The sequence below is a fragment of the Canis aureus genome, chromosome 4 (genome assembly GCF_053574225.1).
Source record: "Canis aureus isolate CA01 chromosome 4, VMU_Caureus_v.1.0, whole genome shotgun sequence".
Lineage (NCBI taxonomy): Eukaryota > Metazoa > Chordata > Mammalia > Carnivora > Canidae > Canis > Canis aureus.
Genome location: NC_135614.1, coordinates 41,415,134 through 41,428,549, shown reverse-complemented (window position 1 = coordinate 41,428,549; position 13,416 = coordinate 41,415,134). Strand labels below are relative to the sequence as shown.

The 13,416-nt window shown below is 47.3% G+C and overlaps 1 long non-coding RNA gene across 1 annotated transcript; it reads right to left on the bottom strand.

Moving 5' to 3' along the window:
- Positions 1-4,943: 4,943 nt before the first annotated feature.
- On the bottom strand, positions 4,944-13,380 carry LOC144312616 (uncharacterized). The gene is made up of 3 exons (XR_013378116.1): positions 13,059-13,380; positions 6,726-6,826; positions 4,944-5,156 (listed from the first exon to the last, which is right to left on the bottom strand). It is a non-coding gene; the product is annotated as an uncharacterized LOC144312616 (long non-coding RNA).
- Positions 13,381-13,416: the final 36 nt, after the last annotated feature.

Genomic DNA, 13,416 nt, shown 5'->3' with positions numbered 1-13,416 from the left:
AGTAAGGGGGTCTCTCTTTGTTCTTCCTCACACACACACACACACACACACACACACACACCCCACACACATACCACACCCACCCACACATACCCTCCCACAGCACATACTCACACCATACACACCCACATATATATATATATAACCACACCTCCTTGCTCCCCCCCCACCCCCTGCCACACACACACCACACTCCATGTACACACATCCCACCAAACAGACACATCCCACATGCCATCCCCCTGCACACCATACACACACCTCCCACATATACCCCACCCTCTCACACACACCCATCACACCCACACCACACACACATCCCACTACATACATACACCATACCCCTCCACACCCCCACCACATACACACACTATACACTACCCTCCCACACACACCTACCACACCCACACCTCACACACCACACACACGTCCCACCACACACCACCACACACACCTTACTTCCCCTGCTACATACACCTCCTCACACACATCCCACACAACACTCTCCCACATCCCTCTCCTCACCTCACATACACCACACACACACACCACACACACACCCCACCACATAGACACACCACACATACCATACACACACACACACACACACACACACACACACACACACACACAGGCATGGTCCCTCGGGTGGCTCTATTGTTCAGCCACTTCCCCAGCCAGGAGGGCGGCTGGGAACGCAAGGCTGCCTGGCCCTTCCTGCTGGGCGCTGACGTGGGGCCTGCGGAAGGAACAGCAAGTCTCAGCGGGGCCAGCACATTCCATTCATGCCAGGCTGTGCACGCACGTCCGCACCTCCCGTGCCCCCATCCATAGCCCCAGCCCTACCGCCCTCACAGGGTCACTCATGCTCTGGAACTGTCTGGAGAAGGGTGACCTTGGGGAGGGGGGGACAGCAGGTCCCACAGCAGGACCTCCCTGAACCCCACCCCACTCCATTATGGGCTTACTCCCCCATTCTACAGCTGAGGAAAGTGGAGGCCAGGGAACAGGGAGGCCAAGGCCAATAGGGTGGAAGCGGGGTGGGGGCTAGCCAGCCCTGGTTCTCTCTCACTGCAGTCTTGCTTCCCTCCCTCACTGCCTGGCATGGGAGCCCAAGAGGGCGGCAAGTCGGAGGCCTCTGGTGTCCAGGAGCCACTCTGTGCAGACTGTAAGGGGTTGGCCTCAGAACAATGTAGACCAGCAGATCCACACAGCCAGGTCTTACCATCGCAAAAGGGACAGCAGAGGAGAACAAAGCCAGTACTTCCCGAGCACCTACTAATGCCAGGCCTCGTGCGATGACACTTTCCCATTTAATCCTCATGACAACCTGGCCAAATAGGTATTATTTATTCCAAGTTAAGTGTCTAGCTAGAAAGTGAATGAACCCAGATTTTCCTGGATCTAAAAGCATGCTATTTCTGAGCAGCATAACTGAGGGGGCTCTGGCCCCAGAACAGCAGAATTGAAATCCTGGCCAACCACTCAGCTAGTTAGTTGTTCTGCAATAGGCAGGTTGCTTTGCCTCCCCGCGCCTCAGCTTCCTAGAGTGATAGTGCTAACTGTATAGGTTAATTATAAACTGGCTGGAAGATGATGCAGGTAATTCAATTCTTATTCTTATTAATTCACTTCTTGAACCAAAAGAGGTTGAAATGGCACTTAATTGACTGGGACCAACTGTCCCAGTTTACCTGGGTCTGAAAGATGTCCTGGATGCCCTTTTGGTACTAAAACTAGGACAGCCCAGGCGAACCAGGACAGATGGTTACCCACAATGACTCTGGTGTTTTTAAAAGTCCATGCCACTGTCCAGAGGGCAGTAATATAGCCATTTCATGCTCTAAGTGCTGGTGAATTTTCCCAGAAGGCCTCAGGCCTCAAGCCCTTTGTCCTGGTCTCCCAGCTCTGACCTTGCACAGCCAAAGGGAAACCAGACATTCTTAACATGAAAATTTTCCACATCCTTCAGGGCAGTCTTCTGCTGCCAGAAATAGTCAGCAGGATTTGGGAGTTAGCCCAGGCCACTAAAAATAGCTCCCAGGCCCCCCCGGAAGCCCTGCACCATCTTGGCCCCCAGTGGCCTGCCACCCAATGAGCTGCCTGCACCAACCACCACCTTAAATGACCATGAGCTCTGCTGGCCTGGGTGACCAAGTTCAGCCAACACAGAAGAGGCTGGCTCCCACTTAGGCAGGACCACCCTGGCCGTCCACTCAGAGATGTCCCCTCCTCCATCCCATAACATGGCCTTCCCCTCCATCCAGAAAAGATGGTACATCGCATGTGTTCACACCTGAGCAATCACACAAGGGCCTCAGCGGGGCTCATGCAGACAGAAACACACAGCTGCTCCCTCTGTGCCTACCTGCACCTGTGCACCCACTAAACAGCCACACACACACACACACACACACACACACACACTCATGACAGGCATCTCATTTTTACTATGCAAATGTGTCTCCATTCTTAAGGCAATGTTTCCAAATCTTTAATACCTTTGCTTCGATTTCTCCACAACCCCTACCCCACCCCCAAGAAGATTTTGGTCAAACTTGCTTTTTGCTGGTGGTACACAGGGTTTAAAAAAAAAAAAAAAGTTGAATATGCATTTTCAAACTATCTTCAAACTACCTTCAATTCCCAAGATTTGATATCTGCCCCCTACCTGCTTTCCATCGAGCCGGTGAGAACCCAAAGCCAACAGAGAAGGAGGATGCTTGGGAGCATCTGTGGGGGCTCCAGCTTCCTGCCCAGCCTCCTGGCCTGAGCCTCACAGCTCTGATCTAAGGGGGAGAAAGGCAGAAAGGTGTTGCACCCAGCAGGAGGGGCCAGGGCTGAGAGGCCGGTATGCCTGGGGCCACTGCCACATGCTGGAGCAGAAACATGGCCTGTGCTCCCTGTTCTGCTGCCTGAATCCCACCCTAGCCTGCCTGCCTATGTTCTGTGAGGGAAACAGAAGCGGAAGAAGGAGTATGTTCTGCAACCAGTCCCCCAAGGACCAGAGGCCACCTCCCTGTCGCTGTTGGAAAAGCAGAGAAAGGAGAACTGCCCACCAGGGTCTGACAAAACCTGAGCATCCAGGAAGGGCATCAATTCACAGCCAGACACCCTCATTCATTCATTATCCAAAATATTTCTTTAGCACCTACTATGTGCCAGGCCTGTACTAGGCCTGGGACTGCAACCGTAAAACAAGATGACATAGGACATAGCCCCTGCCCCACAGGCACTTACAGCGCAGACAGGGAGCAAAAATACATGCATGGAAGCCACTGGAACCTTTAACTTCATGTATAAGTTAAAATTCATTTCCAGTGCAAGACATGCCCAGCATAACAATGGTTTAAACAACATGGGAATACAGAAATATAATTTTCTCTCACACATAAAAGCTCACCAGATTCAAGAGAAAGAAGAGACAAGCCACAGCTTGGGAGAAAATACTTGCAAAAGACACATCTTATAAAGGACTGTTAACCAAAATTTACAAAAAAACTTGTTCAATAATAAAAAAAAACAAGCTACTGGATTTTTTTAAATTGCCAAAGATGTGAAAAGACACCTTACCAAAGAAGATATAAGGATGGCAAATATGTCATTAGAGAATCACAAGGTAAAGCCAGATACCACTACATGTCTATTAGAATGGCCAAAATCCAAAACACAGCACAAAATGCTGGTGAGGATGAAAGCGACAAGAACTCTCATTCATTGCGGGGGAATATGAGATGGCACCGCCACCTTGGAGGACAGTTCATCATTTCTCACAAAAACAAACATGCTCTTACAATACCACCCGGTAATCGGGCTTGCTGATACTTACCCAATGAAGCTAAAAACTTATGTCCACAAAAACCTACACACGGATGTTTATAGCAGCTTTATTCATAATTATTTTTAACAGTATTTATGAATTACATATGTAATTATTTATTCATAATTGCCAAAATGTGGGAGCAATGAAGATGTCCTTGTGTGGGTGAATGGATAGATTGACTATGGTACATCCAGGCAAGGGAGTATTATTCAACACTAAAAAGGATGGGCTACGAAGCCACAAAAAGACAGAGAGGAAACTAAAATGCAGGCTACTAAATGAAAGAAACCAGTCTGAAAAGGCTACATACTGTAGCCATCATGACACTATGATGATGGATACATGTCATCATACATTCATTCAAACCCATAGAATGCACCACACCAAGAATGACCCCTAGTGAAAACTATGGATTTAGGGTGATCAATTGTAACAAATGTCCCACATTGGTGTGATATGTTGATAGGGCAGGAGGTTGTTCCTGTGTGGGGACAGGCGGTGTTGGAAACTCGCTGTGCTTTCTGTTCAATTTTTCTGTGAACTTAAAACTGCTCTAAAAAATAAAGCCTATTAAATAATTTTTCTCAAACTGCTGATACATGTGGAGGGTGGATGGATGAAATAGATAAAGGGGATTAAGAGTACACTTAGCATGATAAGCACTGAATAATGTATAGGACTACTGAATCATTATATTGTTCACCTGAAATGAATATAGCACTGAGTGTTACTTCAAAAAGAAAAGAAAAAAAAAGCCACAATAATAAATACAGGCATCTGTGGGTTGGGAAAAGATATGGGTACCAAGGAAAGGAAGAAAAAAACCTACTGATGTATAAAGCAAGATAGACTGATAGACTAATCTTTTAAAATTATGCTAAATGGAAGAACCCAGACACAACAAGAGAAAGAATACTATATGATTCCATTTATGTGAAACTCTAGAAACCACAAATTTAATCTATGGTGACAAAAAGCATATGCCTGGCTGGCTGAGTTAGGGAGTAGGGATTGACTGGGAAGAGGTATGAGGGAATTTTTTGGATGGATATGCTCTATATCTTGGATGTGTTGGCAGGCATATATATGAAACTGCATGAATATGTCAAAGTTCATTAACTTTAAACTTAAAATAGATGCATTTTTTGAGGTAAATTTTATCACAATAAAGTTAGGAAAAGGCAGGGAAGAAAAGCTCACTAGAGCCAAAGATTGTGCCCTGTTCCTTGAAGTCCTTGTTAGAAACACAAAAGGTCCAAGATGTCCTTCCTACTTGCAAACTACCAAGTGAACCCACCATAGTCTCCAGATGCTTGCAGAAGACACAGGCCTCCTGGGTCAGAGAAAAGGATTTCATTAGAGTACAGCAGGCAGCATGAGGTTCATGTTTACACTGGTCCTCCCTGGTCCCTAAATTCCATGGGGCCAATACAGGAGACCCAGGCAGATGCTGTGCACACTGTGAATTTGTGTCAGAACTGAAACACACTGAATTTAGAAAACTCTTAATCTTCTAAAAAAAAACTACTAGGAAATCTCACCAACATTTGTTCTGGAGAATAATATTCTTTATTATCCTGGTTAGGAAACAAATCTATTCTCTTATCTCTGTTTTCCTTGACTATTTGCCATACAAACATTCTTGAAAAAAATGTCTTCGGACAAAAGTTATCACAAGAAGTATAAAAATTCCATGGAGACTTATCCCCCAACAGTCAGTCCTCAGGGACTCAGACTCCTTTATTTTCCTGTTCTGCCATCATGCCCAACATTGCCTCATGGTTTAAAATGGCTGTTTTAGCACCAGCCATCACATCTGTGTTTCAGGCAACAAGATGAAGGAAAGGGGGAAGAAAAACATTTCCCCTCTCTTTAAGAACACTCTCTGGAAATTACACACCTACGCCTATATTCAAATGTCCACACCTGGCTGCAAGGGAAACTGGGAAATGTAAGACATACACCTTGGCTAAAAATCTATTACTAAGGAAGAAGAACAGATACTGGGGGCAACCAGCCATCTATGCCTTACATAGTTTAATCATGGTCTATGAATTTATTGAGGGTGCCGAGGACACAGGATTACATAAACCCCCTTCCCAGGAGCCCTAGTGGAAAAGTCTCGTCCAGTTCTTCATCATTAGCACTTTCCACCTCCCCTAATCTTAAAGCAGGATGGTGGGCCTCAGAATGAGGGCAGGACTCATTCTTGTCTTGCCTGGTGCAGAGGAAAAACCCTGACAGATTTGGGCCTGGGACCAGACACTGTTTGCAGCCCAATGTGTGGCTCTAGGCAAGATGTCAACTGTTCCAATCCTTGGTAACTACTCTTTGTGACATAATAATAATAATTGGCCTTGCCAGAGAGGCCAGTGGGGAGCATTAAATAAATCACATATGTAAAGCAAATAGTCCTAGTAGGCACTCAATAAATTAAGAGACTTCCCTTACCTTCTCCCCCGCTGAGCTATCATGGCTAAGTTAGGCACTAGCTCTGGCCTGATATTAGAAACAAGTAGTCCCTAGTCTCTTATAGACTTTACAACATGGTGAGCAATGGTCCAAATGGGACCTCAGGTCTTGTGTCTCCAAGACTGCAGGGCCCTTTATACTAGGGAAACAGCGTTAGTAGAGTAGCCAAGGTTCAATGCTAGCTGTGCCCCATCACATCCAAAGTCAGTATGAGTGGGAGTCCAAATGCTCACTCTGTGCTGGAGGGAACAAGGCAGTCCCAATAAAGTTATCTTCCCTTCATGAGACACTGTACTCTATAGGTTTCAGGTCCATGGTAAGTTTGTCTTCTCCACATTTTATGAGTAGGAAACTAGAGAGGCTAGGTAACTTGCTGAGGGTCACACAGCAAAGAAACACTACACTTGGGGCTAGAACATAAAGTTCCCACCTGAAGCCACTGGCCCTGCTCAGAAAGTATTAGCTGTTGGTGGTGGTGATGACGATGTGATGGAGGGTGGCAAGCCAAGCCTGTGGCAACCCTTCCTTTGCCTGCAGTGAAAGGAAAACAGCCCAAACAATTCATCCAATGATCACATTGAGAGGAGCCTACGGCCAAGGTCCTAGCTAATGCTTTTCAGATTTTCTTCCTTGAAGGTCATTCCCTTGGCCTCACTCAGGGTACTGTGGTGCCCACACTTTGAAATGCCCACTGGGGTGCCTCAGTGGCTCAGACAGTTAAGCATCCAACTCTTGATCTCCGCTCAGGTCTTGATCTCAGATTCATGAGTCCGAGCCCCACATTGGACTTCACACTGGGCCTGAAGCCTGCTTAAAAAAAAAAAAAAAGGCACACCATAGGAGGCACAAGGCTCTGGTCCATTTTGTAAGAGAGGGGGACAAGTATAGGGGCTCTCATGAGGGCTCTTGGGAACTTACTTCTAGGGCAAGTGGGTCAGTCTTGGGACAAGTCTGGGGCCTTTCTTCCTTCCATAAAATTTACTGAGTAATAAACTGGCTTCAGATCATTCCTCACCATCCTGAGGACAGGAGGCCTTTCTCTGCCATGTCCCCTGGCTTCTAGGGCTCAAGGATCACCCCCTGCAGAAAGCCCTTCCTCCTTGTTCTCCCCTCGACCTGCTCCGAGCACCCTCCACCCCCACATCTCCCTGCCCCCTGCCCTGTCCCCACCTCACCACCTCCCTGTCAGACCACTGCACTAAAATCCTGGGTCAACCCATGAATCTCTGCTCCTTGCCCGGAGAGCCCAAGTTCAGGGACCATGGCTTCTCCATCCCTGTGGTCCAGTGTCTAACACAGGGCCTGGCCTGAGTTAGCTCAGTAGGGGCTGGTTTCATGACTGGACTGTGGGCTGGAGCACCTATATCAAACAGGACCATCTACCTTAGCCTCTCTAGTATCATTCATAGTGGACATGACAGCCCAATCTGGCTGCCACTGACAACCCCCTCCTGCCACTGCCTTCAGACTCTATCAGGGTGGAAATATCGTAGAATGAAGTCCCTCAAAACCCCCCAGATATTTCTTCATTTATATAACCATTCACTTCCCCAGCTATATGCCAAGCCTCGCATTGGAAGCTGGGGACATAGGAATGAAAAGGGCATGATCAAAAAAAAAAAAACAAAACAAAAAAAAAAAAAAAAACAAAAAAAAAAAAAAAAGAAAAGGGCATGATCCCATCTCAGTGGCTCACAGTCTGATGGGGGAGGCAGATGCCCTTCCCCCACCTCCCTCTCTCCTCCCCGTCTCTTTGCCTCCCTTCCTTTTTTCCTTCCATATGTATTTTTTTAAAGATTTTATTTATTTATTTATTCATGACAGACACAGAGAGAGAGAGGCAGACACAGGCAGAGGGAGAAGCAGGCTCCACGCAGGGAGCCGGACGTGGGACTGGATCCTGGGTCTCCAAGATCACACCCCGGGCTGAAGGCGGCGCCAAACCACTGGGCCACCAGGGCTGCCCACCTTCCATCTGTACTTATGGAGCAACAACCATTCATCTACACAGCGTGTTGAGTGCCAGGAAGGTGCTACTGAAAGCTCTGTGGGGAGAATCCCCAGCGGTCACTAGAGACCTTGCTAAAGGACATTTCCAGGAGATTCTGTATGGATATCTAATTCTTCTTCTATTAGATGAGAAGCTGTGAGTCATAAGCCCCAAGCAGCCCTACAGACTTCCCCATGAATCACCCACTGCCCCATTCTCCTCATTAGAGGCACACGCCACGGGGATTTCTCCTCTAGACAGGAGGGAGGAAATGTGGAGAGAAGTGGTGGGAAGATGGGGCTCAGAGTAGAGTCCCTGAACAGGTTTTCCCACCAGTATCCCTTCTAGAATCACAGCCCTGATCGCAAGAATGGAGCCCCAGGATAGCAGATCTCAGATAGCCGGGACCCTCATCTGACTTCCCACTTTCAAAGGGCTTTTATCCACTTTATTTCATTTGCACACCACTGTATGTTACTGGAAAGTCTCCAAGGGAAATTGCTTCATGTGGAAGGGAAAGAGGTTGGTTGAACAGAAAAGAATCACTTCCCTCTAGTGTGGGCTCAGGACCCACCCAGAAGGGAGAGGAATTGTCTAGAGCCTTCAGAGTTCTTTCATGTATTCAACAAATTTACTGCGTACCCACCACTGGCCAGGAACTGTTCTAAGAGCAGGAGATCTCACAGTGAACAAGATGGACAAAGTCCCTGCCCCCAAGCCTTTACATTCTAATGAGGAGCTAGACCAAACACAAGTAAATAAAGATTAGGGGGTGGTAAGTGTATGTGGAGAAATAAAGCAAAGAAAGGGGTATGGGAGGCCAGGGCTGGGGCAAGGTGGCCAGGGAGTGGCCCACGGATGAGATGACTTTTGAACGGAGAGTGATAGGATGTAAGGGAGCTGGCTCTGCTGAGATCTGAGCAAACAGTGGTCTGGGCAGAGCAAAGAGCACAGGGCTCCGAAGCAGGGGTGAGTTTTGCCCATGCTGAAAGAGCCACAGGCCAGCTCGGCTGGAGGAGATGAGTCGGGGGAAGAAGGGCAGAAGATATGGTCAGAGACCTGTTAGCAAGACAGGCCACGTCAGCTCCTTTAGCCCTTGTAAGGTCTTGGTCTTTGAGATGGGAACCACGAGAGAGCTCAGAGGACAGGAAGAAAATAACCTGATGAGTTGAAGTTTTGCTCTTGGTTTTTTTAAAAGTCTACCTCCCTTCCAGTCATGGCAGATCACATAATTCTGAATCACCCTACTGCTGAGGAGTAGGAAAGTGGGACAAAATATTTCTAAATATTTAAGACATCCAAACACAATAAGGCAGTGAGGAATTGCGGGATCAGGATCTGGAGAAAGAAAACCCAGAGGGATGAGTGCAGCAGTTGGAGCCTCATCTCCCCAAAGGATCGGCCAATTCTGCAATAGGAGACTCAAAGGCTACAGATTTAAGCAGAGCTTCCAAAAGACTCTAATGGGACACATAACGGAGTTAAAGGCACACGGAGGGGGAATCTGGTACCGCCCCAGGCTTATTTGTGCATTATCCAGAAGAAATAATCAAAGCTGGGGGGGGGGGTCAGGTAAATCCCCCAAACTTTTAGTAGAAACCCCTAAAGGATCCATCCTTGGAATAAGAATGAAGCAGTCATCACTGGGTCTAATACCCAGCGTCAGGTCTTCTCAAACCATCTCAATCTCTGGTTTCATTGAGGTGATCTGGTGCCCTGGCCACCTGCAACAAAGTAAACCCTTCTGGCACCTGGCTGGCTCAGTAAGTAGAGCACACAACTCTCTATCTCAGGGTTGTAAATTCAAGCCCCATGTTGGGTGTAGAGATTACTTAAAAATAAAATCTAAAAAAAAAAAAAAGGTAAACCCTCTTGAGAAGAGGATAACAACACGGAGCCTCAAATGCTCTCCTAGATTTTTCAAGTACAGTGCCTGAACTTTATTCAAAAATAACCAGGTATCTGAAGGAAGTAAAACATGATGATGATGATGATCATGGTAATGAGCATTAAAAAGGCTACTATTTATTGTTTGCTGTGTGTCAGGTACTACGTAAAACATTTTCTGTACATTATGTCATTTAATCTTTTTTTCTTCAAGATTTTATTTATTTATTCATGAGAGACACACAGAGAGAGGCAGAGACATAAGCAAAGGGAGAAACAGGTTCCCCGCGGGGAGCCTGATGCAGGACTCCATCTCAGGACCTAGAATCACTACCTGAGCCAAAGGCAGACGCTCAACCACTGAGCCACCCTAGTGCCTTTATGTTATTTAATCTTGACAACCCCACGTGCAGCAAATACTTCCACCGCTCCCTTTTTAGACATGTCAAAACAGGCTTTAAGAGAAGTGATCCACTGAGGGCCATACAGATAGGTTTGTTTTTACCCCAGGTGTTTGGAACAAAATCTTATAATTTGTATGATTTTTTACATCTACTGAGCACTTTCTAGGGGATAAATAACTGTCATTCACTTTTGTATTCAGAAGACATATCTGATAAGTACCTGTGGCTCACAAGCCCTGGGCTAAGACCCAGGAGCCCAGAGTCTCATAGGGAAGGACCCTTACCTTGGGACACTGACAAAGATGACTAGCAACACTCACACACTCATGGCCTATTGGCTGGAGCCAGACTGCAGATGTTTTGTTTGGTCCATACAAAGTTTCTGAAAAAAGGAGATTTTACATAAAAATATAAAGTCCTGTCTACTTTTTTAAAAAAGTAAGGTCTAATATTTCTGCCTTGATTGGCAGTTTCCGTGTAGTACGGAACATGAACTTTCTAGGTCACCAGAGTTCCCAGTAGCCCAATTCTCAACTATTTCCCTTGGTTATGGCAATGGGATGAAGTTGTATGTTCTCAGGACACTGATGAGAGATGAGGAAGTTTTAAAAGTCAAAGAAGACTTCATGGATTTGGTGATATTTTGAACAGGGAGACATTATTCAAGCAAAAGAATAGGATGTGCAGAGGTAAGAGTAGTAAGAAAGAACATATTGTAGTATGACAACTACAAGTCTCATCATGCATGGGGGATAAGAGCAGGGATAGGAAAATGATCTGGAAAGGCAGGCAGTGGTCACATCTTGGAGGACCTTGAATTATGTGCCAAAGTGGGTCTGATCAAGGGAATATAGACAAGTTTACAAATCCCAGAGAGTGAGTAGGGCTGTGGAGAGGTGAATATTGAGTGTTTTGCAAACCAAAGGTTAAGTAACACATATCTATCGAACGAATGAATAAGTGAACGTATACAAGAAGAATGAAGAAGGAGGCAGCCAACCTCCAGGGTCTGCTGGGGTCAACCTTGACGAAGGCTTTAAACCCAAACTTTGCAGTGTGGTTCATGGCAAAGGATTACCCAAAGTTGGAGAAGAGGGAGCTGGGAGTATGCGATACTTTGCAGGAGACTGTAATGGGACCATTCCCACAGGTACCAGTTACATCTCCATCATACCTCTGTCTTCCAGAGCCCAGGAGTCCTTGCTGCCCCTTCCCAGAAAATCTCTATTTTTTTTCTTCCTTCTGTCTCCCTGGGCCAGCCCAAATGAACCCCAGTGGTTCCAGAGCATTCCAGGCTTAGATGAGGAGGGGGCATAGAGCTGGCTGAGAATACATGAAAGTCACTTCAGGGGCTTCTTACAGATGAGGAAACCGAGAGCCAGGAAGGGCCTACCTTGCCACAGTCACTGGGTTAGGGTTGGTGGCCTCTAAGCAAAGACCGTCCCCAAACAAAGCCCTGGTGGCCCAGAGGGCAGCATGATAGGGGCACAGGCTCAGGGTATCTGTCAGGATGGGGCAGGACAGCCCATTGCTCCCTGCTCCCCTTCACCAGGACACTCTGGGGAGTGGCACTACTGCTTGAGTGACAGAATGGGGACCAGCTGAGTCACAAGAGGACAACGAACCCTTCTCAAGCCTTTCGGATGTGCCCAGAGGTGACCGCCTTTCAATTAATCCTTACAGAGCCTTTGAAGGTCAGTGGTTATTGGACCATATTACTCGATGAGCTTCCCAGCTCAAGTTTAAGAGGTCGGTAACTCACCCGCAGTTAGTCACACAGCTAATAACTGGCAGAATCAGTACCTGAACTCAGGTCTAGCTGACTCCGAGGTCCTGGTTCTAACTGCTGGTCCGCGAGGATCCCCCTCAAACCTCAAGTCTTTGCTGCCCTTCTGGCAGGGAACTGTCTTCCCAGCTTACATCTCAAATGCACAAATGGGTTGTATCTCTCACCTCTCGGCCACCCCTCCCTGACCACCAAAACCTAAGGGAGGCTCCCCTTTTATTACTCCACCTTCATAGCCTTCAGCTTCTTCTTATTTAATTATCCTATTTATATATTGCCCTCTTCCTCTCCCCTCTCTCCTCATTATTAGCTATGGAGAGTAGGAACCTTGCCTTGCTCCAAAGTGTCCCTGTGCCTAGGATGTTAGTAAATATTTGTTGAATGAATGAGTGAGCGAGTGGACTTGCTGCTTAGCTGAAAAAGTCACAGCCAAGGGGCACCTGGGTGGCTCAGTGGTTGAGCATCTGCCCTTGGCTCAGGTCATGATCCTGGGGTCCTGGGATAGAGTCCCACATGGAGCTCCCAGCTTCTCCCTCTGCCTGTGTCTCTGCCTCTCTCTCTCTCTCTCTCTCTGTCCTTCATGAATAAATAAATAAAATCTTAAAAAAAAAATTTAAAAAAAAGCCTCAGCCAAGAAAAAGATGCGTCTAAGGTATTTCCCTTAGCAGAGCGAGTTTTTCTGCTTGGTGCTGTCACCTTTGTTTTCCAGAGAAGGAGGCTGCCTTCAGAGCTGATACAGGGGAGGAGAGGCTGGCACTACAGAGCCCCAGGAAGTCCCCTAGAGGTTGGCAGCCCTCCCACCTGCTCCCCAGAAGGCGACCTGCGGAGGAAAACATCCCGGGGTGACCCGGCTCCACCTGGCTGGCCCCCGCGAGGTGCGGGAAACCCGAGCCGGGCCTGGCGCTGGGCGGGGCTACCCCGCGCGGCCCGGCTTTGTTTGCCTCTGTGTATGGCAACCAGAAACCACGCAGCCAGCAGTTCTCGGAGACCGGCTCCCGCACCCCGCCCCCCCTTTATTTTAATCTCCTAAACTGATTTGTCAGCAGCAGGAAGT